This window comes from Felis catus, chromosome B4 (assembly GCF_018350175.1).
Source record: "Felis catus isolate Fca126 chromosome B4, F.catus_Fca126_mat1.0, whole genome shotgun sequence".
Lineage (NCBI taxonomy): Eukaryota > Metazoa > Chordata > Mammalia > Carnivora > Felidae > Felis > Felis catus.
Genome location: NC_058374.1, coordinates 11,136,502 through 11,164,391, shown reverse-complemented (window position 1 = coordinate 11,164,391; position 27,890 = coordinate 11,136,502). Strand labels below are relative to the sequence as shown.

The 27,890-nt window shown below is 43.0% G+C and overlaps 1 protein-coding gene across 5 annotated transcripts in view; it reads left to right on the top strand.

Moving 5' to 3' along the window:
- USP6NL (USP6 N-terminal like) overlaps positions 1-27,890 on the top strand; it is a 246,577-nt gene that overhangs the window by 33,758 nt on the left and 184,929 nt on the right. For 2 of the 5 annotated variants that reach the window (XM_045060858.1, XM_045060856.1), the window contains exon 1: positions 19,053-19,189. The exons of 2 other annotated variants lie outside the window; for them this stretch is intronic. The gene's annotated coding sequence lies outside the window, so the exon portion shown is untranslated. Of the gene's footprint in view, positions 1-19,052; positions 19,190-21,483; positions 21,505-27,890 lie in introns of those variants that run through there. One more of the 5 variants, XM_045060860.1, reaches the window with a different exon arrangement.

The following is a 27,890-nucleotide window of genomic DNA, read 5'->3' as shown; positions in this document are numbered from 1 at the left end:
TGTTTTTGGTAGTTGTCCTGTGGTTATGTTATAGCATGTCCTTATTCTTGGAAAGTACGTGGTTAAACATTTGAAAATAAAGGAGCATGATGTTTACATATTATTCTCAAAAGGTTCAGAATGTGTGTGTGTGTGTGTGTGTGTGTGTGTGTGTGTGTGTGTGTGTGTGTGTGAGGGTGGGTGGGTGTGTGAGAGAAAGAGAGAGGAAGGGAGGGAGAGAGAGAGAGCACATGAGTGCAAATGTAAAATGTTAATAATTTTAAATTTGAGTAAATCATTGTAGAAGTTCTCTGTACCACATATGAAATTTTATCAAAACAAAAAGTTAAAAAAATAATTTTTATAGAAGACCTATGTTATGCCAGACATTGTTCTAATTATTAAGGTATAATAACCAAAGAAAACCTCTTGCCATCAAGTAGTTTACATCCTAATGGGGGAGACAGAACGAACTACAGAAGTAAATGATATTGTATATTGGGAGGTGATAAGTAAAATGAAGACAAATAATCAAGATAGAAGGATAAGAAATCCCAGAGTGAGGTATTTGCAATTTTAAATAGGTGGTGAGTTCGATGTCTCTTCTGTCCTCAGATCTCTTCAATGCACACTCTGCTCAGCCTGATGCAGATAGAACCTGGTAGCACCACCTGCCTCTTCTCTCCCATTCTAGGGCTGCTCTGTTAATGACAAGGTGGGGGACACACCTTTCGGTGCCCATATCTGTGCATGCATGACACAGAAGTGCAGGTTACTTAATGCTGCTTGTTGGTTTGCAAACTTGCCCCCATGCATGCAGGGCAAGAAGAGGCCAAAGGAAGAAGCAAGGCACTCCAGATTGGTAGGTGGCAGGTTTAATAAGTAAGAAAACTTACCTATGTGGCTGTCTTGGATGGAGGTGAGATGAGTAGATCTCCACACCTGCCCGCCAAATTTTAAAAGCCTACAGAGGCCTTAACTGGGCTCAGTCACATATACCGTCAGATGCTTTCCACAACACCTTACTCTCTCAAGGCTACATCTTTGGAATAGCTCTGATGGTGGGAACTGTGGGCAGAGTGTACTTTTTAAGGACGGGTGGGGGTAATGAGCCTCTGATTGCCTAGGTCTAGCTTGAGGTTCAACCAGTGGTCATATCCTCTAGATTACTTTCTCCAACACCCCCTAGGGCTAACATTTGACCGATGTGGAACAGGAGTTGATGGATACATGCTTCCTCCTTTCCCCTCCGCACATAAATGGAGGATCCTGAAGGACCTGTTGAAAGACTTCTCAGTTGGTCCTATAGGACCAAGTGACCAGTTGCCAACTTTATAATGCTACTTTGCATCCTTGTGTTGGCTCTCCCATCTGCCCTGCTTTGCCTCCTTCTCTCTCTCTTCTGATCCCTGAAATCACAATCCCCAATAAAGTACACAAAAGCATCTTTCTCAGATTCTGTTTTTTTGGGGGAACCCAAGCTAAGACAGGCAGGGATGGGCCCACTGATAAGATACCTTCTTAAATGGGAATTTTTTGAACATTTAAAACAATTCAGTGATAGAGATTCTATTGTTATCATCTCTTTTTTTTTTTATTTTTTTTTCAACGTTTATTTATTTTTGGGACAGAGAGAGACAGAGCATGAACGGGGGAGGGGCAGAGAGTGAGGGAGACACAGAATCGGAAACAGGCTCCAGGCTCTGAGCCATCAGCCCAGAGCCCGACGCGGGGCCCGAACTCCCAGACCGCAAGATCGTGACCTGGCTGAAGTCGGACGCTTAACCGACTGCGCCACCCAGGCGCCCCTATTGTTATCATCTCTTATGTCATTGTTGAGGAAACTGAGGCTTGGGGAGGTGATGTAGCTAGCCCAAGGTCACACAGTGTAGAAATGGTAGAACCCACTTAATCTGTCACCTGCTCACTCTCTGAGCCTTTGTATTCTGCCGCCTCTTTTCTCCCACTGTGTTTATTCATGTTGTTTTGAAAGTTCCAGTGTTTACCAATGAAGTCAACAGGAACCTAAGAAAGTTTTTGTCGATGTTGAGATCTCAGGGTTAAGGGAAAGTTTGTAATGAGGATCAGGGTGTTAGTGATAGCAGTAATCCTACTGTGTTAGGATAGGCTAGACTTTGCTGCACTGAAAAACAATTCCAAAATTTCAGTGGCTAAAAATAAGATTTCATTCTTATTAATGTCATATTTCTATGGCAGGGCAACTAGGGGTTTCTATTCTGCATTTTGTAATGTAGGCTCATGGAACAGCCACCATCTGGAGCATTGTTGGTTCTTGTAGCAGAGGGAAGGAATGCTGGAGGGTCTCACACCAGCAATTAAATGTTCCACACGGAAGTTACATATGCCACATTCTGTTCACAGCTCACTAGCTGGGATGACTGTACCCAACTCAATGGGGCCAGGAAGCGGTCCTACTGTGTGTTCAGCATTAATGGCATTGAACACTGTTAGTGACTATCACACTCATTGAGAAAACCCCAGGGGGAAATGAAACTCAGGCGACAGAGGCAAGTTCTCCATTGTTATCATCTTGTCCTCATAGAGAGCATCTTTTCTCTGAGATGAGAGAGACAGCTGTCCCTTAGATTTGTGTTTTAAAATATGTATATCCTGGGCGGGGGGCCGACTGGCTCTGTCAGTAGAGCACTTGACTCTTGATCTCTGAGGTATGAGTTTAAGCCCCACATTGGGCATCGAGCTTACTTAAAAAAAAAGTATACCTTGCTTATTTAAAAAATTGTATTTTGGGGCACCTAGGTGGCTCAGTCGGTTAAGGGTTCGACTTTGGCTTGGGTCATGATTTCACAGTTCATGAGTCGTGAGTTTGAGCCCCATGTTGGGCTCTCTGTTCTTAGGCAAAATCTGCTTCAAATCCTCTGTCTCCCTCCCTCTTTGCCCCTCCCCCACTCACGAGCATGTGTTCTCTTTCTCTCTCTCTCTGTCTCTGTCTCAAAAATAAGCATTAAAAAATGTATTCCAAGTGTTTTGCTTAAAATGCCTTTTCAGATGTTTTTTATTATTAATATTTCGAGGAAGGATAGCAATTACTTCAAAGGTCCACAGGCTTCAATACTGCTGAAATAAACGGTGACATTCCTTTTAACCTCAGCATAGTTATGTCTTATTTATCGTTTTCTTTGTATATTCCCTATTTACTCAACGACACTCACGGGCCATACATTACCCAAAAAAGTACATGATGCAGAAGGGTTATCACCAGCCGTTATCAATAACATCAGCTGCCATTTTGAGCCTGTCTACTAAGTGCAGATTTTATTATATTTCAGTGTCTCTTAATAAAATGAAAATGAGCAAGCATTCCTGGATTGATTTGATTCTTTGTTCTAGATTGTGCAACATTGGAGAAGGTGGATCTTAACATTTTCTTTGTTAAAAAGAGTATATTTATTATTCTTAGAGAAATGACTTGATGTTGGCATCACATACAAATCTGCAATTAGCTCTCTTTAGCTGAACTGCATCTTCCCAGCTTCTTGATGATAAAATCACATCAGAATCTTTATTGCAGAGAGTAGATTATATAGATTATAACTATTGCTTCCTCCTTATCAGCATAGCCTGCCACCTCATCCTGGAAAGAAATGAAATTGCTATTAACATGGCTTGTACTTTTCTACGTTCTGTTAGATGTTCTTCAACCCTTTCTCTCCCCCACCCCTCTTATTTGGAAATGAATTATTTCATAGTTTATCTTAGCATTTTCCCGGTAGCAAGGCTAAATGCATATGTAATTACCAAAGGTATCTTTTATTTTTCCATGTTAAAAGTGCCTTTTTCCAATTTTAGGCACTCTGTTATATACACAAAAAATTGTTGTGACCTTTTAATGTGTAAAGTGCTCCCCCTTGAACTTCTTGAGGCATAGTGAAAGTATGAATGAGTAACATGTAACAAAACTTGGGAACACCTGTTTTGAGTCTGTCCAGAGACCAGATGGTATTAGATTATTATAACAAAGGATGATTAGCCCAAAGTTACCCCAGATTGGGAAGGGGGCTGGCAATCTTGTTCCAAGATAAGTCCTCCCTTTATGCGGTAAGTCAGTTTGTCATTTATTGAATATTTACCTTGCATTTTATTTTGAAGCTCAGAATGGGTGAGAGAATGCCATGGCCAGATTTAAACTTTAGGAAAACTGTGCTGTTAACAGTTTGAAGCATAGCTGTGTACAACAGAGCGAGGAGGAGATTAGAAATAAGAGTTGTAGTTACTCAAACACAAAGTGATGAGAGATTGAATTAAAACAGTGGTGGTGGGAATAACGAGGAGAGAATGGATTCAGGAGCTCTCCAAAGAGAGAATCTACACTTGTTGACTTGCTGGATGTGGGGAGAGATGAGAAGGAGCACTAAGGTGGGTGCCCAGGTACTGAGCTTGGCAACTAGGAGCATGGTGGTACCAGTCAGTGAGAGTGAACACCAAAGGAAGAATGGGGTGTGTGTGTGTGTGTGTGTGTGTGTGTGTGTGTGTGTGTGTGTGTGTTAGTAACAGAGGAGTTTCTGAGAGAGATATGATGAGTTAATTATTTGGGTCTAGAAGCCTGGGGAAAGCTTCATCTATTTAATAAATTTTTATTGTGTGCCTGGGCTCTGGCTGTAAGTGTGGCGATTCCATGAAAGTGGTAGTTAAAACCACAGTGTGGATGAAATCAATCAGGACTATGGGTGGAATGAGAAGAGCTCTCTCTCCTCTGTCCCACTACTGGATGCTTCTATCAGCAGTGAAATATGCTCTCTCATATTTCCCACCTTGAGAAACCTTCCCTGTACCTGTCATCTCCTCCATTACTTTTCCCCATCCAGCCCTCTCCAATCTGGCTTGGCCACTGCTCTGAGCCTGATTTTGCTAAGACAGCAGGGATTTCTTTCTAGGCCGCCACAATGTGAGAAGAATGCAAGTGTTGTGGGCTCGCAGTGCCAGGATGGGGAAGCATTCCCATAGACCCTCACTGCTCCTTCCTGCTGCCCTGAATTGAGAGTCACTTTTTGTCCTACTCTGTGTCACCTGCCACATGCCCTACTTGAGTACTGTAGTGACACTTTTTTTTTTAATGTTTATTCATTTTTGAAAGACAGAGAACACAAGCAGGGGTGGGGCAGAGGGAAAGGGGAACACAATCTGAAGCAGGCTCCAGGATCTGAGCTGTTAGCACAGAGCCCGATGAGGGCTTGGACTCACAAACCACAAGATCATGACCTGAGCCGAAGTCGGATGCTCAACCGACTGAGCCACCCAGGCTCTGTGTCTCACAGTGACTCCTGGGAAAACTTTTCTTCAGTCCTTGCTTGCAGCCTATCTTGCTATTAGGTTCAGACCTAGTCTGGGGGCCTGAGCTGTAGGTTGGACCCTGGTGTCCTCTTCCTCCTCTTAACGGACCCTTCCGTGAGCTCATCTCCCCCCCACGACAGAGCGGTACACAAACTGCCTTAGAGGCTATGCCTTCAATGAAAATTCCCTTGCAAATAGTTGTAACATGTCTGAATGTGTATTTCACAAAATATAAAGGGTTTTAGAGGGGAGGAGATTTTAAATGTGTAACACATGCTTGCTGTAGAAATCATTCAGAAGGTATAAAAATTTTTATTATAAATAAAAATTTCTAATATAATTTTCCAGAAATCATCACTGTTAACATTTTCAGTAATTTCCTTCCCTCTCTGTATCTCACATTTATTTTATTTAAAAATAAGATTATACTATATTTGTAGGTATTTTTATATATGTAGTTTAAGAAAGTCATTTAAAGGGCACCTGGGTGGTTCAGGTGGTTAAGCTTTGGACTCTTGATTCCAGCTCAGGTCATGATTTCATGGTTGGTGAGTTTGAGCCCCGTGTTATCAGTGTGGAGCCTGCTCGGGATTCTCTCCTTCTCCCTCTCTCTTTGCCCCTCCCCTGCTTGTGTATTCATTCTCTCTCTCTCTCTCAAAATAAGTAAACATTAAAAAAAGTAATGATAAATAAATTAAAAATCAGTTAAAGGTGTGTTTCTGTTATTAACAAATACAGATGAAATGATTTTTTTTAAACATTTTTTTAACGTTTTATTTATTTTTGAGACAGAGAGAGACAGAGCATGAACGGGGGAGGGGCAGAGAGAGAGGGAGACACAGAATCGGAAATAGGCTCCAAGCTCTGAGCCATCAGCCCAGAGCCCGACGCGGGGCTCGAACTCACGAACCGCGAGATCGTGACCTGAGCTGAAGTCGGACGCTTAACCGACTGAGCCACTCAGGCGCCCCAAGATGAAATGATTTTTAATGGAATTGCACTTTGCTGGGGGGGGGGTGGGGAGTTACTCTATTTTAACCAGTCCCTTCCTGACAGGTAGTTAGCTTCCAATTCTTTGTATTATAAACTAGGCTATGCTGAATGGCCTTATACATAGATTTCTGTGGGTTTTCTTTGTGTATATGTATGTGAGTTATTTCCTTAGGAAATACTCCTAGAAAGTAAATCACTAGATCAAACTATTTATACTATAAAATCTAATATATATTGCCAAAATTCCCTTTTCTTAAATTCTACCAATTTACACGCCCTCCAGCAATGTATGAGAGTGCCCGCATCACCCTAATTTTTACATATTCTGGGTGGTTTAAAATTTCCACCAATATGGTAGATGAATAACTACATTCTATTGACCTCAATTTAGATTTATTTGGTTATTTATGGGGTTGAACAGGTGTGTATTGATCATCTGTGTTTCTATTTCTCATAAACTTCCTTGCCACGGGCCTTGGCGGTTTCCTAGTTTTCTATTGGAGTGTTCATATTAAGACTCAGTACGTCAAAACAGGACAATGGTGGTTACTGTTATTATTTAGAGTGAAATCAACTGCTGAATGACTGGTTCTCAAATCTCCTGCACCAGAACCACTTGACGTGCTTGACAAAGTGTGGCATCTGGGCAAATCCTTAATCTCACAGAATTGGAGGCTCTGGGGATGACACCCAGAAACAGCGTTTTTCAAAAGTTTCAGGTGACGATTACTGGATTTGGGGATGTTTTCTCCCAGGGGCTGCGAGGCCTGGCTCCTGTAAACTGGTTGGAATTACCTACCCATCAGCAACCTGCTGGAGGAGACCTGGGGCTCTCAGTTGGAACAGAGAATTGTATCATACTATCTGGGAAGGGCAACTCATTGAGCACAGTGACTTCATCTGATGAAAGCATTAATGTAAGTTCTGTGAGGGCAGGAACCGTATGTGTCTTGTGCCTTGTTGATACTATAGGGCGTCATGCAGTGTGGCATATCTGGGGCGTAGTAAGTGTTATTTGCACTAATAAATCCCCCTTTTGTTCATTGCCTTTTAAAACGGACTTTATATGTTAGAGCAGGTTTAAGTCTACAGCAAAACTGAGTGGACGGTAGAGAGATTTCCTGTATCCCCCCCACCCCTGCCCCTGCACACGCACAGCCGCCTTCATTATCAGTATCCCTACCAGAACCCCGTCAGGTTCACAACTGATGAACCTAGGCTGGCACATCATTATCATCATCGCCCAAAGCCCAGAGTTGAGATTAGGGCTCACCTTCGGGTCATACCTTCCATGGGTTTGAATGTAGAATGGCACGTATCCACACTTGGTAAAAATCCTTTAAAAACCCTATGACTCCTGCATTCTCTACTTATCCCTCCCACTCCCCAACCCCTGGCAACCGCTGATCCTTTACTGTTTGCATTGTTTTGCCTTTTCCAGGATGTTACAGAGCTGGAATCATACGGTGTGTGGTTTTTCATTGTTTTTTGTTGTTATTGTTTGTTTTGTTTTGTTTTGTTTTGTTTTAAGGAGTTTTCCTTTAAGGATAAGCCTGCCTTCTTATTGCCAGGTGTAAGTTAGGCTGTTTCACTTCTCAGACCAATGTGAAACTACATTTTCTGGGTTGGTGATAAGAATTCTTCTCATCTCAAATGCATCCTTCTGAGCTCAGGTAACACAGGGAGGAAAGGAGTGACTCAGAACAAAAGTTATGGACTTGGGCTGGTAAGAAGATTTATAGCTGTTCTTCTCCAGCCTTGCCTCTTCAAAAGTACAAGTTAGAGGTTTACTAAAAGAATAGGATGGGGGAGGGGGAGGGGGAGGGGGGGTGAGGAAAGAAGGAAACTTCAAGTACAGTACATTAAGGGTAACTTAATTATCTAGTCTCTGCCTTGATTTTAACTTGACAATATGTAGGTCTACAATTGAGGTAAGCAAAAGTCATCCATTTTGAAGATGGGTGTGTTGAGCTTGAGGTAAATAAAATCTTTAGGTGAAAGAGTGACTTCTCTGAAGTGAAGTATGAACTAGACTTGGAAGGTTCAGAAGAGGAACGGATTACATTGCAAGACACACGGAGATTTCCGTCTGGTTTGTAACCCAGGATGCAAAACTTTCCAAAGGCAGATGAGACATTAGAATCTGAGGCCATGATGACATAGATGATAGGCTTTCCATTGGCCTATAACCTTCACAGGGGCAACAACATTACTATTTTTCACGATTGAACCACCAGCTCTCACCAGTATAGTGCTGGACACACATTCGGTACTCAATCAGTATTTGCTGATTGAATGAGTGAATGAATGAATTTCCAAAAGTGAATATAGCCTATCAAATACCAAGGTCTAGCATTAAAATGAAATCTTCTAAAGTTCTTACATATCTATACAGGTTTTTTTATTTTAATTTTTTTAGAGCGAGAGAGGGGAAGGGAGGGGTAAGGGAGGGAGGGAGGGAGAGAGGGAGATCCAGGGCAGAGAGAGAGAGAGACAGAGAGAGAGAGAGAGAGAGAGAGAGAGAGAGAGAGAGAGAGAGAGAGAATCTTAAGCAGGCTCCATGCCCAGCATGGAGCCTGATGCGGGACTCAATCCCATGACCCTGGGATCATGACCTGGGCTGAAATCAAGTTAGTGGCTCAACCAACTGAGCCACCCAGGCATCTCCCCCCATACAGTTCTCATTAGAGAATGTTTTCTTTCTTTCTTTTTTTTTTTTTTTTCTGTGAGTAAGGTCATTTTCTTTTTGTTGCTTGGGGAATGAAGTCTAAACTCCTTAGGCATTTGAAGTCCTCCATTATGATATGCTCTCAAGTTAGCCTCCTAGGATTATGAGCTTTCATCTGACACCAGTGGTCCAGCTAAAATGGATGATTATTCCCTGTTTTAAAAAAATGAGCCTTCACACTGTCCTGGTGTTTGATTCCCCCTGACCAGGTCAAATCCCATCTCTTCTGCTAAGACTTCTCTGAGATTACCTGTGGTGAATGTTGTGATGACCTCCCCATATCCCTTCCTCTTTTCTTTATCACTTGCCCAATTTCCATTTGAGGGCCATATCTTCATGTGGGAAGAAGCCCAACTCCATTACGTGCTAAACAGCAGTGAGAGCAATTAACATAATCATACGTCCTGGCAGTAAATGTTGATGCAGGAAGGGGTATGTGATTCAGTTCATACCAGAGCCTGAGGCAGAGACAGGTGTTAGCTAGGGGTTGCTCATTTTCTCGGACTGAGGTGAGGAGGCATGGAGCCCTGGAGATTGTTGGCAGCCATCTTAGTTGGATGGAGCAGACATGATGGGAAGTAGAGAAAGAAGCTGGTCCTTGACGATATCATTGAATTCCACAAAGCCCATCTTCTAGTTGGCTTTCAGTGACATAAGCCAATAACTCCTCTGTATTATTTAATCCAGTTTGAGTTAAAAAAATGTTTTAAAAATGTTTATTTATTTTTGAGAGAGAGAGAGAAACAGAGCGTGAGCAGGGGAGGGGCAGAGAGAGAGGAAGACACAGAATCTGAAGCAGGCTCCAGACTCTGAGCTGTCAGCACAGAGCCCCACGTGGGGCTCGAACCCATGAATCATGAGATGATGACCTGAGCCAAAGTAGGATGCTCAAAGTAGGATGCTTGTTTGTTTGTTTGTTTGTTTTTGATTTGCAACATATTACTCCTCATAAACTGGGAGTCCAGTCTTTCTTCTTAGCACTTCTGTAACCTTCTATTAGTATGTAAGAATAATATACTATACTAATAAACAATACGTATACTAATAAGTGTGTGTATATATATATAGTCTACAGTTACATACAATCTAGTAGAGATTTGTTCATAGTCATGGCTAAATAAACCCATTTACTAAAGAAACAAATGAGTCTTTCAAGGGTGAGTAAATTTCAACAGTTATAGAATTAATCTAGATCAGTGGATTTACCTTATTTCTATGAAAATTTTATACTGTGATTTAAAAATCATGTATAAACATAAAAGCTAAAACATAAAACTTTTAGAAGAAAGCATAAGGGCAAATACCCCTGACCTTGGATTTGGCAATGGATTCATAGATACGACACTAAAAGCAGAACAACAAAATTAAGAAAAAAAAAAAAAAGGTAAATTGGACTTCATCAAGTTGAAAACTTCTGCTTATCAGAGAACATTACCAATAAAGTAAACAGGAAACCTACAGAATGGGAGAAAGTATTTGCAAATCTCTTATCCGAGAAGGGTCAAGAATACATAAAGAACTCTTACAGTTCCACAATAAGAAGACAAACAACCCAGTTTTTAAAGTGAGCAAAAAGCGTGAATAAACATTTCTCCAAAGAAGATACACGAATGGCCAATAAACACATGACAAGATGCTCAGCATCATTAGTCATTAACGAAATGCAAATCAAAACCTCGGGACACCACTTCACACCCACAAGGATGGCCGTAATCACAACAAGCAGAAAATAAATAGTGTTGGCAAGGATATGGAGAAATTGCAACCCTTGTGCGCTGCTGGTCGGGAATGGAAAATGGTTCCTCCCTGATGAAAACGGTTTGGTAGTTCCTCAAGAAGTTAAACGTAATCACCATACAATCCCACAATTCCAATCCTAAGCATACTTCCAAAATAACTGGAAAGCAGGCACCGAGGCAGATACGTGTACACGCGTGTTCATAGCACTATTCCCGATAGCCTCAAGTTGGAGGCAACCCAAATGTTCATGCATGGATGGATGAGTAACCAAATGTGGTATATCCATTCAATGCAATGTTATTCAGTCCTAAAATGGAATGAAGTACAGGGACATGCTACAATGTGTATGAACTGCAAAAACCTTAGGCTGAGTGAAAGATGGACACACAAAATGTCACATATTATATAATTCCATTTACATGAAACATCCAGGGTGAATCTATAGAGGCAGAAAGCAGGATGGTGTCTGCCAGGGGCTGGGGAGAGAGGAAATAGAAAGTTAACTGGTTGCTGGGTATAGAGTTTCTTTTTGGGGAGATGCGTATGTTTTGGGATAACATAGAGGTGGTAGTTGAACAACCTTGTGAATGTATTAAATGCTACTGAATTGTTCACTTTGAAATGGTGTATTGTATATGATGTGAATTTTACTTCTGCATCAGACAAATCTTACATGAATGAGTCAGGAGGAGCAAAACACACTGATGTATATTTAACACTGAGCTACCAAGTACTTTCCAAAATTGAACTAATAAATCCTCTGATTCTGAGCTCAACTTTCAAAAATGATACGGCAGGAAGAAAGCATTGTTACCTGAAGTGTAGGATGTATTTAGAAGGTGAGATGGCTAAGGCTTTAAATAACATTGCCTCACGTAGTGAGAAATTTAATTTCTTTTCAAGGATTTTAGTCATCTTTTAGAACTTGTGAATATATCAACGAGAGAGTTTCGGTTTGGTCTTAGGTGTTTGCTGTTCGTATGTCTGACATCTAACACACCCCAGTCTCCATTTTCAACAGAGAGCAGGCTTCAGGCTCAGTGCCCTCTGTGGGCAATGCTATTGAAGTGGTCTTAATACTATTGTGTGGTTTTCTGTGTGTTCATTTTTTTTAATGTTTATTTTTGAGAGAGAGAGAGAACTCAAGTGAGGGAGGGGCAGAGAGAGAGAGAGAGACAAAGGATCTGAAGTGGGTTCTGCACTGACAGCAGAGACAGTGAGGGGTTCCAATTCACGAGCTGAGCCACGACGGTCCTGACCTGAGCCGAAGTGGTCGCTAAACCTACTGAGCCACCCAGGCGCCCCCTGTGTGTTCATTTTTACTTTTATCTTCCATTTATGGTACATGACATCTGCTTTCCGCTTCAGTGATTTGCATTATACTTTAGATAGCGATGCAAATTTTCCTATTTAAATTGACTTAAGTAGAAATGTGAGCCACCTTAAAGAGAGACAGTAAGTAAATAATACAAATGGTATGAGGACTTGGGGGAAAAAATAGGACTCGGATGAGCATTGGAATAAAGCATCACACTCTAGATTTGGAATATGAGCATCCGAGTGTCTCACTACTCAGCCAACTCCGGACACGTCACTGAGCTCTCTGTGCTCAGTTCCTGCTTGCCTCGCTGAACCTTACAGCAGATGCTTTACAAATGTAAATCACTATTATTAAATTATTTGTGTTGGGTATCATCTGTATCACAGGGGCTGCATTTCCCAGAGTCCTTTGCTAGCACTGTTCTGATAAGGTGTTGTTCTGCCGGTGAGAGGCACGCCTGGGATCTGAATGGCATAGGGAGCCTGACATTGTTCCTCTGACAGCAGTGGCTGACATAAGGGTTTGACCGACATGCATATGTGCCGTGAAGCTAGACTCCAGAGAGTACCTACCCCTGGCAGTTACCAGCTTCTAAGCTGCAAGGCAGCTGTGGCATTGGCAATGATTTCGTGTCATTTCCTGTGACTCCGAATTCTGGGGTCAGCAGCTTCCTGACACCGATCGGGTCCACAACTGCTGTGGAATAACTCAGGACTCAGTGCTGGTCCCCGTCCCCCCCACTCACCCTTTCCCAAGATTTTTTACCTCTGATTCCCTGTGTTAAATATCTTCCTGCTGGTAATACCTTGAGTAGTTTCTTTTTTTCTCACTGAGCCCCAAGAGAGATATTAGTTTTGTTGAACATGAAAAAAAGCTTATATGTAATAATAACACAATAAAACTTGACATTTGTTGAGTGTTTACTAACTGCTGGTCATTGGGATAAGCCCTTTGCATGTGTGGCCCCATTTAGTTCTCTAAGAACCCTATGAGGTAATTTTTATTACTGTCTTCATTTCGCAGAGGGGAAAACTGAGGCAGAGGGTTTGTCAGAGGTGGCAAACAGTGGAGAGGGGGTTTGAACTCAGGCTGCCTGAATCGAGTGTTCAATGACCCCACGTTAACATCGCCCCACCCCTGCGCAAAAAAAAAAAAATGTTACTTTGGGTCTCTAATAAAGTCTACTTCAGGTCTGAAGCCAAAACTGTTTTGGAATTCAGAAGTTTCGGTTTCTAGAAGGGTGACATAGCACATACACTGCATATTACTTGAGGGCAGCATAGGTGGGAGCTGGGCCAGGGCCTTGTCATCAACACGCTGATGGTTCTGTAATAGGATGAGTGTTCATATCAAATAAAATAAAGACCATAAACAGCCAAAGGAAAGTCCAGTTGCTACCAAATGAATCTAGGTGCCCAACTTAGGTGGAAAAAAAAAACCAAACCACCCCTTTTGGTTTCCAGAGCTTTTTAGATTTCCTAAGTGCTGATTAGGAATTATGGGCCTGCAATCTTCATAAAGCATTAGCAAATAGAAAAGAGAAGCTGAGTAGATAAAAAAAATTTTTTTTCCCCATCTATTGTCTCATTTTAATTGAACCTTTAGTCTGGCTACTTGTGACCACTCCTTTCCTTTTTTAGCCAAAGCATGTGGGTGGGGACTTACTTCATGTCTGTGTAAGTCACATGTAATTGCAAGTGTATTACTTTGCAGACACGGAAAGGTTAAGGTTGTTATGTTGTTTCATGGTGTCCAGAGAGCCACCCCCCACTCAAGGGAAGAAGCCAGACAACATCAGCCAAGAACAGGCCATGGGATACCTCAGGATCCTTTACAGCTCACCTTGTTCTTCTCGAACTTGACCTTCTTATGCAGCATTTCTGTAATTTTGATGAAGTTATTTATTAAGGTCTTAGGTACATATAGCTAAATATAGCTTTACCAACTTTATATTTATTTATTTTTTATTTTATATGTTTGTTTATTTTTGAGAGAGACAGCAGGAGCGGGGTTGGGGGGGGTGGTTGCAGAGAGAGAGGGAGACACAGAATCCAAAACAGGCTCCAGGCTCCGAGCTGTCAGCACAGGGCCTGACGTGGGGCTCGAACAACATGAACTGTGAGATCGTGACCTGAGCTGAAGTCGGACGCTTAACCGACTGAGCCACCTAGGTACCTCTAAGCAACTTTATTTTTATTTTTTTATTTTTTATTTTATTTTATTTTTAGCAACTTTATTTTTAATCAACGTATCCCAGTTATCAACATGCGGATAACAAAGCAGCCTGTTTCAGTGACTTACAACAACAATTAATGTTTGCTCTTGTGGTTCCACGGGTTGACTGCGCTCACCTAAGACATCCTCATTTGGGGTTTCTCATGGGGTCGCAGAGTTGGGGGTCAAGGCATCTGAGGGCTCACCTGTGCTGGATGTGCAGGATTGTCTCACCTGCGTGCCTAGCGGTGGAAGCTGGCTATTGGCTGGGGCTCAGTGAACGTTGCCACTATTGTGGCCTCAACATGGAAGCTGAGGGACACTGGGTGTTTCAGTCAGTGAAGCGTCCGACTTCGGCTCAGGTCATGATCTCACTGTCTGTGAGTTCGAGCCCCACGTCAGGCTCTGTGCTGACAGTTCAGAGCCTGGAGCCTGCTTCGGACTCTGGATCTCCCTCTCTCTCTGCCCCTCCCTGCTTGCTTGCTCTCTCTCACAAATAAATAAATAAAAACATTAAAAAAATATTAAAAAAAAAACAACAACCCTGGAAGCTGAGTTCTGGGAGGGGGTGTGCTAAGGGTAAGTATTTCAGAGATCCAGACAAAAGCTGTAAGACTTCTCATCATCTGGTCTTAGAAAATATTCAGTGTCACTTATGGCCTATTCTTTTGGCCAGCTCAGATTCAAGAGGAGGACGATATACAAAGATGTGAACACTGGAGTCATGTTTCACTGGGGGACCATCTTTGAAAATCAGCTACCACAAAACTTATATAGATTTGTGTACTCAAAGGTTTAAAAGTTAATTAGAAACCCATACATATAGAGGCAAAAGTTTTATCACCCTAAATTGGGGACAAAAATGCCTTGAAATCATACCTCATTTATTTCAATATCTTAACAGTTTTTTTTAATACAACTCTGTTTGATGAGATTTAAAAAAATAAAGGGCATGACATCTAAGATGTGGTCAAATGGAGACTTTAAGTATGGTAACTTAAAGTTGAGCAGGCAGAAGCAATTCTCTAAAGCTATAAAAACATAATGAGACACTCTCCAAATGGTATGACATCATCGTAGGCTTCTGGCAAACCATGATAACCATTTTGTTCTGTGAGCAGGGTGGCTGGTGAGCACAAGGGCAGAGGAGATAATGAGAGGTGGCCTTTGTAGTTGAAAACTGGTCTTTCTTACTTACTTGTGTGTATGTGTCACAGACCCTTCTGAGCATACGATGAAAGTTAGAAGACTTCTGCCTAGAGAAAATGGGTATCTGTGTACCTTTGTTCCTTCCTCTCTCCTTCCCTCCTCCTCTTTCTTCACTCCTTCTACAAGTGTTTATAGAGAGCTGGTCTTGTACCAGACACTGATCTGGACCAAGAGATAGAACAGGGAAGAAGACAGATGAGTTCCCCAATCTGTGGCGTGACGTTCTTACGACAGACAGAAACAACCCCCAAGTATACCGATAAATGGACAAGACAACCCCAGATAGTTGTAAGTAACAAATTGTGTACACAACACCTTGCATACAGTTTTATGGGGTTCACAACCCTTCCGTGAACTTTTTCCTTGCTCTGCATCAGTAAGTTACCTTTTGAACCAAAGGATAACTTTTTCGTATGAGCAGCGTGGATGTGGTTGTTGATCCCCCATTGCTTGTGTACTTACACTGGGTGCAGAGATACTGACTGGGCTGGTTTTTTCCCCAATAGTGAAGAACAATTATATGCAGTCTCACTGGAGGTGACTTTCCTAACCAATAGAAGAGCATTGCTTCCTTAGGAAATTTCAGAAAGTATTGCTGCTAGTGAGGATGAGAATGTGCACAGCAGAGTTTGCCTCAGCTTTTTTGTCCCCTTCTTCCTCCCGTCCCTCCTTAGGGACCTATCTGTTACCCCTATTAAAAAGAAATTGAATGGATCAAATAGCCACAGATTCACATTTGAATTCTCAATTTACAGGAGACTCAAAGGACCTATACTTTCATCCACGTTGTAAAGATGGCAGTGAAGGATGATTTGCTTTGGAGAATTTTTTTTTTCTTCTATGTTCTATGTTCTTATGTTCTCACCTCCAATTGTACTTCTGGCTTTCCAGAAGCTATTATGGCATTCCGTGGGTGCACTCTTACCTTTGTCAACATTTTACGTATTCCCATTGTCATAACTCCTAGCTTTTGAAAAAACGAAAGGCCAATATCCATCTATCTTATTTCATTATAGTACACAAAATGTAGTTCTAAACCTTTGGTGTTTGTGAAATATTTTAATTGGTAACGTGAACTGATTCCATACTTTTTTTTTCACTTTTTAGTGCTTTATTGATATCGAGCTTTTACCCTTTGTATTTTAATATCTGGCATTTCACACTGGAGTGAATAGAAAAATGGAGTGTATCTGACAGAATTCTTTAGGGGTCAGCAAAATATGGCCTTGCGGGTCAAATCCACCTATTTCCGTGAGTTTTTAATGGCACACAGGCACATTCATCCTGTTGTATATTGTCTACTTTTGCCCTCATGTTTACTATGTTCCCTCTGTATGAAAAAGTTTGTGCATCCCTGGTTTAGAGGAAAAATGATTCTATCTTTATTTCCTTGACAATCACTGATGTAAGTTCCACGTTTATCACATGCCCCAGATAAGTGAATCTGCATGCCTACCCCAGTATGAAGCCCTACACAGGGGATCTAAAGACAAAAATCTGTGTTTGTCATTTAACAATACCTCCGAGATGCTTAAATATACAAAAAACTATAGCAATTCCCTGAAATTATACCTAAGAACAAATACTAGTTTTATACTGAAGTGACAGAACTCACTGGTGACACTCTGACTTGGGGAAAAATGTGGGGATTTCTGAACTTGAACTGTACTATAGAGTCAGAGGGCTATTATTGAAGCATAAAATTCAATCAGTGGTGCTCATAATTAGGTCCAAAATAAAGTTAAAAAAACTTACCCATATAAGTTGTGGAAAAACCTATCTGAAATTTCCACTTTATTTTGCCAAATAAGCCTGAGGCCAGGGTTGTTCATTCCAAAATCACATTTACTAGTGACGTGGGGTTCCTGTTGATTTGCAGTGATGTCCCTTGAGTAACATCTCTTGTGTATCTCTGTGGTTCCCAAGGTCTCCTTAAATGATGAGCACTCAGCCATAAACATGGCAATTTAATTCAGTAAACATTTATTGAGGGCCTACCATGTGCAAACTGCTGGTCCAATACGAGCTACAAAGCTATATGAGCGACGGGGCTCCTGCCTTTCAGAAATTCAGGTATCTCAGTTTGGGTAATCGATAATCAGAGCATTCCAGAACTTTTGGAGAAGTGTTTGGGTATTGAAAAAGTTTCCTGCATCCTGCCAACTCTTGACCTGTTTTTACCGCAATTCATATATCAAACTATTTATGCCAGTTTTGGATCAGGCTTATTAAACACCTGTCTTCACAAACCTGGTTTAAGTGAATAGCCAAAGGGAAGTATAAACTTAAAGAGTGTACGAATAAGATCACAATACTTGTAAGCTACAAGGAACCTTGGAGACTATCCAAGACCCGGTCTTACGCACAGTTATTAAAGTCTGCATCCTTCAGCAGAGTCTGTGACCCCACCTCCTCTGTCCATCCCTCTGTTTCCATATTGCACACAGCACCCAGTTTTTTGGTGTCTGTTTTCACCAGCTGGAAAGGAGATAATAACAATGGTGCAGAGTTGCCAGCTTTAGTAATTCTAGTTCCTGGAATCAAGGACAGGAAGCCTTTGTTATTTGCACACCCTAACTCTTCTAGCTTCTATTGAATAAATCATTTAACTGTCAGCTAATTACAGTGTTGGAAAGTTTACATCATTCACCTTTTTATGGCACCTCTTAGTGGAAGACTCTGGAGATTAAAACTCTTGACAGTTTCCATGATATAAAAAAGGAAAGCTGACCTAGAGAAAGATGGGACAAAAGATGAACATTTGGGAAGTTTTAAGCAGCAATGGGGTCTGAGACAGTAGCCTATTTAAAGCAGTGCTGATTGGAAGACCTAAAGTTCCTGGAAAATGACAGAAATGTGATTTTTGTTAGAAGCAATACCTTTTTATTGAACGATCATTTTGCACTTACTACCAGGCACTTGCTTGTTCCAGGTGATAACCTTACGAGGTAGGTACTGCGATTCTATCACTTTACAGATGAAGAAACTGAGGCACAGAGAAAATTAGAGTGCCCTAGCTCTGACAGCTGGTAAGATGGGCCCGAAACGAAACGCGCGGCAATGTGGCAGCAGAGAACACGCTCTAGGCCACTACTCTACTGACTTCAGCCCTGGGCTCGCCCATCCCTTGACCTTTCCAATTGGACGGCTTAAGTGGGTCGTTTCCGCGCCGTGCCTCGAAGCCTCGCTCCAGGTCCGGGGTCTGCAGTGCGGCGCGGGTCCTCTCTCCCTTGCCGGCCCGGGGTCAGAGGCGCCGCTTCCCGCCCGGGATCCCGGGAGCTGCGTCCGCACCCCGCAGCCCTGGAAGCGCGCCCCCGCGGCCGGCGGGAACGCGGGAGCGGCGCGCACGTGCCGCCGGGAAAGGGCCGCCCGGCCGCGCCAAGATGGCGGCGGCCGCGGCCGCAGCGGCGACGGTTGGCGGCGGCCCGTGAGGCGGGCGGGGCCGGCGGCGCGGAGGCGGGGTCCCCGGCGAGCCGCCCTGGGAGGCGGGGGCCGTTTCCATAGCGGCGGCAGGAGGTGTCGCGCCGGGGAACTTCCTGGTTCCCGGGCTCGGCTTCGCCGGGAGCCTCTTGGAAGGGAAACAATGGGGCGGAGGGCACTGCGGTAGCCGCCGCCGCCGCGCCGGGACCTGCTCGGCTGCCCCGACTCCCCGCGCTGCGCCCCGCCACAGCCTCCGCCGACGGGACCGTCCGGAGGTAACTTCATTTCTTCATCTCCCACCGCAGGCGGCCGGCCGGCGGCGGCGGTGCCGGTCTCCGGGGTTTCCTCCGGGCAGGGACTCGGGTTGGCCCCGCGGGAGCCGGACGCCGCCATTCCCGGCCCCGGGGAGGTGGACGGAGCTGCGGCTCCCCGCCTCTGCTCTTGGGGGTCAGGCTCGGGGAACCTGTGCGGGGCCGTCCGAGTGCCCCCTGGAACCTCGATCGTGGGGCTCTGCGGGAGTGATTGGCAGGTTGGCGGGCGCCGGGTTGGGGGGGGCGCTGGGATGCAGGGGGCGTGCGGGGAGGGTCTGCGGCGGACGCCGCGCGAGGGGACCTGGTGGCGGGTGAAGGGGCCCGGTGGAAAGGACCCGGGTCCTCAGATCCTGGGGGAGGGGAGCCCCGCCGCCTCCCCCTCCCCCCCGGAGCAAGCTTCGGTCCCCGGGAGACGTGTCTGTCTCCCCTGCAAGTTTCACTTGCGTCCTGCGGAGCCCAAGTGGGCAGGACTGAGGCGAACTTCTTTTAAATTACTGCCTTCGTGCCGCGGAACTTTCTTTCGGCTCGGCAAGAGGAGGATGGGGTGAATGAGGGAACCCGAGAGCCTGGAAATCTGTGCGCCTTTGCAAAGTTTGCAAAGTAGTTTGCAGCTAACAGCCGAGTGACGGTGCGGCATATCTAATGCGTGAGAATGGTTGCTCGCAGGTATTTTAATGCCAGGAAATGCGAGGAGTCTGCGAATCCACATTTCTGTAAATTGAAAGACATTTCTATAAATTGAGAGTTGCACTCTCCCCGCCTCCTCCCCTTTCCCCGCATTTTAATCCACAGTTGCTTTTTCGTCAGTAGACTTTAATAGGAGTTAAATGGGTCCCTTATGGGACTGGGGAGGATGTTTGAATTGGGGCACTACCCGGTCACTGGAAATAATGACACAAATGGGGGGAAAGAGAGTGGGGACACGATCTTAAATATTTTGCTTGCTGGAAGAAAGTGACTTTAATCCTATACTAATCCATTTATAAATGGAATCAAGTCTCTGGGATACACACTGAACATTTTGTAGCTCAGAAAAGTTGGACAGAACTTTAGAGATCACCGTGGCCAACTCCCTCTATGTGTTGAATCTCTGGGAAGTTCTAATGGAGGGAAGTCAGGGTACTTTTTCCTTTTGTAAAGTCATTTTAATAAGAATTCAGTTAGCCAGCATCACATGAACAGTGGTTTATTTACTTTTATTCCTCTATCAGACCCTCAAATTAAGAAAAAATATGAGTTTGCTGTTTCTGATAATAAAGTTTGTAAACACAGTTTAGGTTTTTACTTAGAGTGGATGTAGATCCTGTGTGGGATTCTACACACGCAATTGACATATGTCAAACGTACATAGGTCAAAATATAACAAAAAATTATGCTAATAGAAGTATAAATTAATTTTTAAAGGAAAACAGGTATCCCCAGTTAACAGATTCCTTTGCTGATTAAAGAGTTGGTGAGTTGTCTCAAAGGCGTTTGAAGAAGCATCGTTTGCCAAACATTAAGAATTTGGGCCCGAGTCTTGGTGTTTGTGCCTACTTACTGTTTTTAGCTAGCGGTCAGACTCCCTGGTGCACTTGTTTCTTTTCTTTTCTTTTTTTTTTTTTTTTTTTAATTTTTTTTCAACGTTTATTTATTTTTGGGACAGAGAGAGACAGAGCGTGAACAGGGGAGGGCCAGAGAGACAGGGAGACACAGAATCGCAAACAGGCTCCAGGCTCTGAGCCGTCAGCCCAGAGCCTGACGCGGGGCTCGAACTCACGGACCGCGAGGTCGTGACCTGGCTGAAGTCGGACGCTTAACCGACTGCGCCACCCAGGCGCCCCTGGTGCCCTTGTTTCTGATGAGGGTAGCCCATTTCCAGTTATAACAGTGCTTCGACGTGAAATATCTCCTAGTGAGGACAACTGCCACTGGTTATACAAGCCAGTAAGTGGAAGTGTCAGCTTTGCCACCATCTGTCAACTGGCTGGCCATCCTTGGAGTTGTTGGGAACGAAGACAACTTCCTGGCACGGCGGATTCAATCTGGGCCTCCAGTGCCTGGCAGAGGTTGTACTGGTCAGCCGTGGCCGCCATGTGCACACCTATCTCAAGTTCCTGTTACGTTTTGCAGCCAGTGAGCGTGACTGAGAAGGAGGCCAGTAAATGAAAGCTAGTGGCAGATTGAAAACACAGTTAACTTCGGTTAACATGCACTAGGCATGTTGGAAGCTGGCAGAAGACTTAGCCACAATACTAAAACTTCGGGAATTGGTGCTTCAGTTCGAGAGAAAGAGACAGGTGATTGCATTCTGGTTTATGTTTGCAATTTCACTTTAACCGTGCTTGTTTTGCTTTAGTGCAATGCCATTGTTATCAACAGTGTTCTGACCGTTTATTCCCAGAAAGTTTCAGTTTGTCCCTTCAGGGTGATTTTTGAAAGGCATATTGGCATTTAGGTGGGATTCGCTGGTATTTAGAGTCTCTCCCCCCCCCCCCCCCCCCGCCCCCCATTAAAAAGTATCTCACTTTTTACAGTGGAAGTCAACAAAAGTAATACCAATTTGAAAGAAATCTGTCTTCTAGCACATTTCATTATAGTACCTGGGGGTCACAGCATGGGAATTAGAATTGCAGACACTTGGATTCTCAACCGATCTGTGCCATTTCCAGGCTGTATCATTTCATGCAAATAATTTTTGAGGGCTGTTTTCTTTGCAAAATCGGGGAGAATCGTGAATTCAGATTTGTTTGTTCATCCAGCAAGTACTTCTCCAGTGCCTTCCGTGCCTCAGGACAACGATGACAGGGAGATAGGTTCTTTGAAGTACTGGGAGCTATAAAACCCAGGAGCAAGGAGCCTAACCTGACTTGGGGGTGGTTGGGCAAGCTTCCCTGAGCCAGGGACTCGTAAGACCTGAAGGAACAGGAGGAGATAGTAGGTGCAGACGGGAGGTGTGCGGGTGGGACACTGTGAGCATAAGACCGGAGCATGCGCACAGCCACGGCGCCCGGCGCCCGAAGCGACTGCTGTGAAGGTTAGAGAAGAACGCTTGGGTGGGAGTCAGCTCCCCACACGGCTCGTCGGCAACCGCGTTTGGTGTGTGGAGAAGGCCCTCGGCACGGCGCTCGAGTCACCCGAACGAAGGGCTTAGTCTTGCTCCTCAGCCCTCGTGGAAAGGGAGTCCGTCTCGTTGACTCTAACGCAGTAGACCTGGACACGCCTCTCTGTACGCTTTGGGGTCTCGTTTTTTAATTCTGGCGCTGTTCACTCTTCGTTTTTATATCTGAAAGGCTGGAATGCAATAAAAAGATTCTTTGATTTCTTTACAGAGATAGGCTATACGATATGAATATAGTATTTTGATATAATTTTGGTAGCATTGTTTCTTTGCGAGAGCTTAGGCTACCTTACTTAAGGTACCTACCTCTCACAAAATCGTAGTAGCAATCTACCCTAAAATTAAAAAAATATTTATTAAGGGGCGGGTAGTTTCATTTGCCTATAGGAAGGTCAGGAGTTGACTCTGGAGTTTCATATCTCGTTTGCTTAAGTGTTTTTGGCTCGAAATAGATATTTGATTATTCTCTGAGAGAGGTACATGTTGCACCTGTGTCTTGCCGACATTGATGTCAGTGTAGAAAAAGTTATAATTTTATGCTGGAATTTTCCTTTCACTAAATTAACAATTGAATTAAAAATATTAGAGTAATGTTTTTCATGAAAGAAGTGAAAAAATATTGTTTTTGAGTTTCTTAATATATTAATTTCAGTAACTTTACATAGATCAGTAATGGCAAATTAATATTTTATTATGGAACTAATGCAGTATTTATAAGCTAGTGAGCTCTCTGGGCTTTTTGTTCCTGTTTCTTCTTATTTGGTTTTTGGACATTTTAATGCTTGTTAGCATATCTGTGGTAAGAAAAGAGAAAGTGAAATAAGATTTCAAAAAGTCAGTCGCAATAGAAAAGATTGGTCAAAATTTATAAAAGGTATGTGTGCCAGATATTTTTGTATATTTTGCTGATGACTATTACAAAAATGAATTGGCACTTAATAACTTTACATTGACATAAATATTTAAAAATTTAAAAAATCTCCTTGAATTCCTTGTTTTCCATATTTTTCCCCCTCATTCTACCTTTGTTTTGGATTCTCTTTGTAAAAATAATTACTCCATTTACTTTTTTATTAGCGTGGGATCATGTGTTCTTTTGCTGTTCCTTTAGTGTTGGCCTACGAAATTCTGATATGTTTTCCCAACTTACCAAAGTATAATATTGAGACTTCCACTCTTTTTCCTGAGATTGTGAAAGGCCTTTAAAAACATTTAAGTTAATTTTCTTTCTTTCTTTCTTCTTTTTTATTTTTTTTAAAAATTTTTTTTTTCAACGTTTATTTATTTTTGGGACAGAGAGACACAGAGCATGAACGGGGGAGGGGCAGAGAGAGAGGGAGACACAGAATCGGAAACAAGCTCCAGGCTCTGACGCGGGGCTCGAACTCCCAGACCGCGAGATCGTGACCTGGCTGAAGTCGGACGCTTAACCGACTGCGCCACCCAGGCGCCCCATCTTTCTTCTTTTTTAAACCCATTTCGTTGTCACCATGTTTTAAAATGCATATATATTTTAAACCCCAAAGATATATTTCTATTGTGCGAGCTGGGGAGGAGCAGAGAGAGAGGGAGACACAGAATCCAAACCAGGCCCCAGGCTCCAAGCTGTCAGTGCAGAGCCCGACGCGGGGCTCAAACTCACGGGCTCTGAGATCATGACCTAGCCGAAGTCACACGCTTAGCTGACTGAGCCACCCAGGTGCCCCTATTTGGCTTTGTTTCTATTGAGAAGTCAGTCATGGTTTATTGCTTCTGTCTTGGTAATTGGTTTCTTTCTCAGGCCATTTTTAAGATTTTCTTTTTGGATTTCAAAGAATCCTCCCTTTCTTGCTTGGGGAGTATACCTTCCGATGTCTTTCATCCGTTTTGGATAGTTCTCAGCCATCATCTCTTCCAACATTGCTTCTTCCCCATTCTGTTTCTTGATCTTTCTGCGACTTCAGTTCCACGGTGTTAGACTCACCAAATCCTCTGTGCATTTCACTTGCCTTCTGTATTTTCCATTCTTTTGTTTCTTTTCTGTGCTGGATATTTTTTTGCGTGTGTGTGTTCTGTCTTCCAGTTTACTAAGTTAGTCTTCATCTAATATGCTCTTTTTTCTAAGTTGATTTATTTTGAGAGAGAGAGAGTGCGCGGCTGCACGCCCTTAGGAGGAAGGTGGGGCAGAGAGAGAGAATTCCAAGCAGGCTCTGCACCTTCAGCGCAGAGCCGGGTGTTAGGGCTCAATCTCGTGACCCGTGAGATGATGACCTGAAGCGAAGTCAAGAGTTGGACTCTTAACTGAGCCATCCAGGCGCCCCACTGTCTAGTATGCTCTTAAATGTTATTCTCTGGGTTCTTAATTTTGGTTAATTGTATTTTTCATTCTAGAATTTCAGTTTGGTTCCTTTTAAGTGGTCATGTCACTTTCATAGTTTCTAATTCCCTATCAAAAATTTCAAGCTCTGTACATATGTCTTTGAACAGGGTGAGCATGGCAACTATCCCCTGGTCGTGCAGATTTTTTCTGTAGTCTTTCATTTCTCGAGGGGTCTTATCTCCTAATGTTCCTGCCTGTCTTTGATTGTGTACTGTTCATTCTATTTGAAAAAATATGTCTAGAAGTAGTTACCGATTTAGGTAAAGCTTTTTCTGTTGCTTTTGCCAGGCACTTGGTCTTACCTTTATTCAAATTAAGTTTTTTTGAATCTATGCAAGGACCGGTTTAGTTTACTTCTGTGTTATACCTTCTGGGATTCAGCCTTATGCGGTCTTATTCCAAAGTAGGGGATGGCTCCCTTGGAGGATCTTGTACTCTGACACTTTGGCTTCTGAGTCTCCAAGGCCGCCTCCATGCAGCTTAGCCTCTCAGGCATCTCTTGATTAGGCAAATATTTCCAGGAGGGAAGAAACCCCAATGTGCCACGCATGCTCTGCCCTCTCCTCCTGATTCCTTGTTAGTTCTTTGATCACCATCCTTCCCTACGTTTTAAATTAAGGTATAATATACATATAGTAATGTGCACTAATCTTAAATGTATATCCTGAGGAGTTTTTGTAAATGTACAATCATACTCAGATCAATATACAGAACATTTTTGCCACCCCAGAAGGCCCGTGTCACACTCCTTCCCAATCCATACTACCTATCTTCCTTGCCTTGGGTAACAATTACTCAGTTTTCTAGCACCATAGACTAATTTTACATTTAAAAAACTCATTTATTTTGAGAGAGAGAGGGAGTGACCAAGCGGGGGTGGGGGGTGGGGGGTGGGGGGGGGGATGGGGAGGGGCAGAGGAAGAGAACGAATCCCAAGCAGATTCCATGCTGTCAGCACAGAGCCTGACATGGGGCTCCATCCCATCTCCCGTGAGATCATGACCTGAGGTGAAATCAAGAGTCCTGCACTCAACCGACTTGAGCCACGCAGGTGCCCCTAGTTTTGCATTGCTTTTTTTTGTTTTTGTCGAAATAGTATCATACAGTGTACATTCCTCTGTGTCTGATCTGGCTTGTTTCATTCAATATTGTAGTCTATCAACGAGATTCAGCTATGTTGTTGCATGTAGCGGTAGTGTTTCTTTTTCATTGCCCTGTACTTGTTCTAATTACTGGGGCACCTAAAAAATTGCCTCAAAACTCAGTGACTTGAACAATGACCTTGATTTCCGTACAAAACTGTAATTTGAGCCTTGCTTGTTATAGCTGCATTTGGTGTCAGGAAGGGCTGCTTGAAGGCTGGGCCTAATAGTGTTGGAAGTTTTGCCCACGTGTCTGCCGTTTGCGGACCAGCACTTAAATGTGGCCCGAGTGTGCTCACAGCCTCGTGGCAGTGTTCCAAGTGCTAGCGTCCTCCACACACGTGCAGTGGGGAGAGTGGTGGAGATCCTGTGAGCCAGACACATGCTGTATGTCCTCTTATGACTTGGCTTTGAAACTTAATGCAGTTTTACTTCTACTGCATTGTATTCTTGGAGGCAGTTATGAGCCTGCCTAGGTTTGAAGAGCAGGGGAACAGACTCTGCCTCTTGATGGGGAGAGAGAAGATTCTGCCCTTGATCTTAGCCAAAAGGCTGAGAAGCAATGGGAGAGATCAGATTCTAGAAGAGCATGTGAGACCGGAAATGTTGTGGTCGCCATTATTGGAAAATATAGTGTGCCATAGTTGCAGCCTCATACACAAGCCTATCACAATTTATCCATTCTTTTAATACACATGTGAATTATTTCCAGTTTTGGGCTATTGTAATAAAGCTGCTGACATTTTTGTGAGTGTACTTTGTTGGGTTTATGCAGTCCTTTCTTTTGGAAATACACCTGGGCACGGAACTATTGAGTAATATAGGCAGATATATATTTTTCCCTACTAGTTACTACCAATTTTGTCAGTGTGGTTGTACCAATTTATATCCTCTGATATTTTTAAGAATTAAAGAAATACATATATTTGTCTAGCTTTTTGATTGTATTTAAAACAAGAGGCTTGGTGTGTAACCTGTGGTCTGGTTTTATTGGAAATGTAAGTTGTATTTGAATGTATTCAAATTAGTGCTAAGTATAGTTACCATTAGCAGACTATCTGCATTAATTGCTGAAGAGAAATTTCTGAAATTTCTTTTTAGAACTTGCTTTTTGGAAAATATTGAGCTCCATCCCTCAATTTATATCACATTTTGTTTCTCATCAATGCTTATCATGAGTTTGAATTCTAAAGCTCATTCACCAGACTTGCTCGGGAAATATTTTTCTATTACAAAATCTTTTTCCTACAAAGCTGGTAATTTGCCGTCACCAGGGATTGCCAGAAGAATGCTCCAGGTTCTTCCCTTAAACTCTCAGGGTTACTCTTTTGATTACTTCACTACTGATAGTCATTTTAACTTTCTTCTAAGTGTCGTTTGAATCTGGCCCCCTCCCACACCCCCTTTTTGTAACCAGCATTTTAGACCAGTTTGTTTCAGCTCATACCTGGTTTTCTGCAATAATTTATTGATTGATCCTGCTAATAATGCTTGGGAAGTTAGAATTCTCTTACTCATTGAATTAAGATTAGTTTTTAGGTCCTAAATCTAACAGTGCTAGAAAGAGAACTTAAAAATCATTTCAACTTATTTAAAAATAAGACCTGAAAAAAAAAAAAAAAAAAACAACAACCACCACCACCACCAAAACTGAATCAGTGCTAGAGTATAGAAGATATTTAGATTACCGAAGCATTTTTTCTGGCATGATCACTTGACAGTCTTGAGTGGTAGGTGCGTTGAAAAGTTTAACTCTCATTTTACAGGTAAAGAACGTGAGTCTCAGCTGTGCCTCTTGCATCTAGGACTCCTTGTATGTTGAGTGATCTTCCTTCAGGGCCCACAACCTACCATCAATTTGCTGAATTCCAGTCTTATTGACTACATGAATTTTCCTCTCTTCAACTTGATATATTTGCATCTTATGGCCAATACGTTTACTCATTTTCATTCACTGCAGGGCCTTTGCATGAGCTGATAGTACTTTTGTCCTGAATTTGTTTGGTTAGTGGCAGGATGGCTGGGACCAGGTTTGTCTTGATTTTTTATACCAAGCCCCTTGAG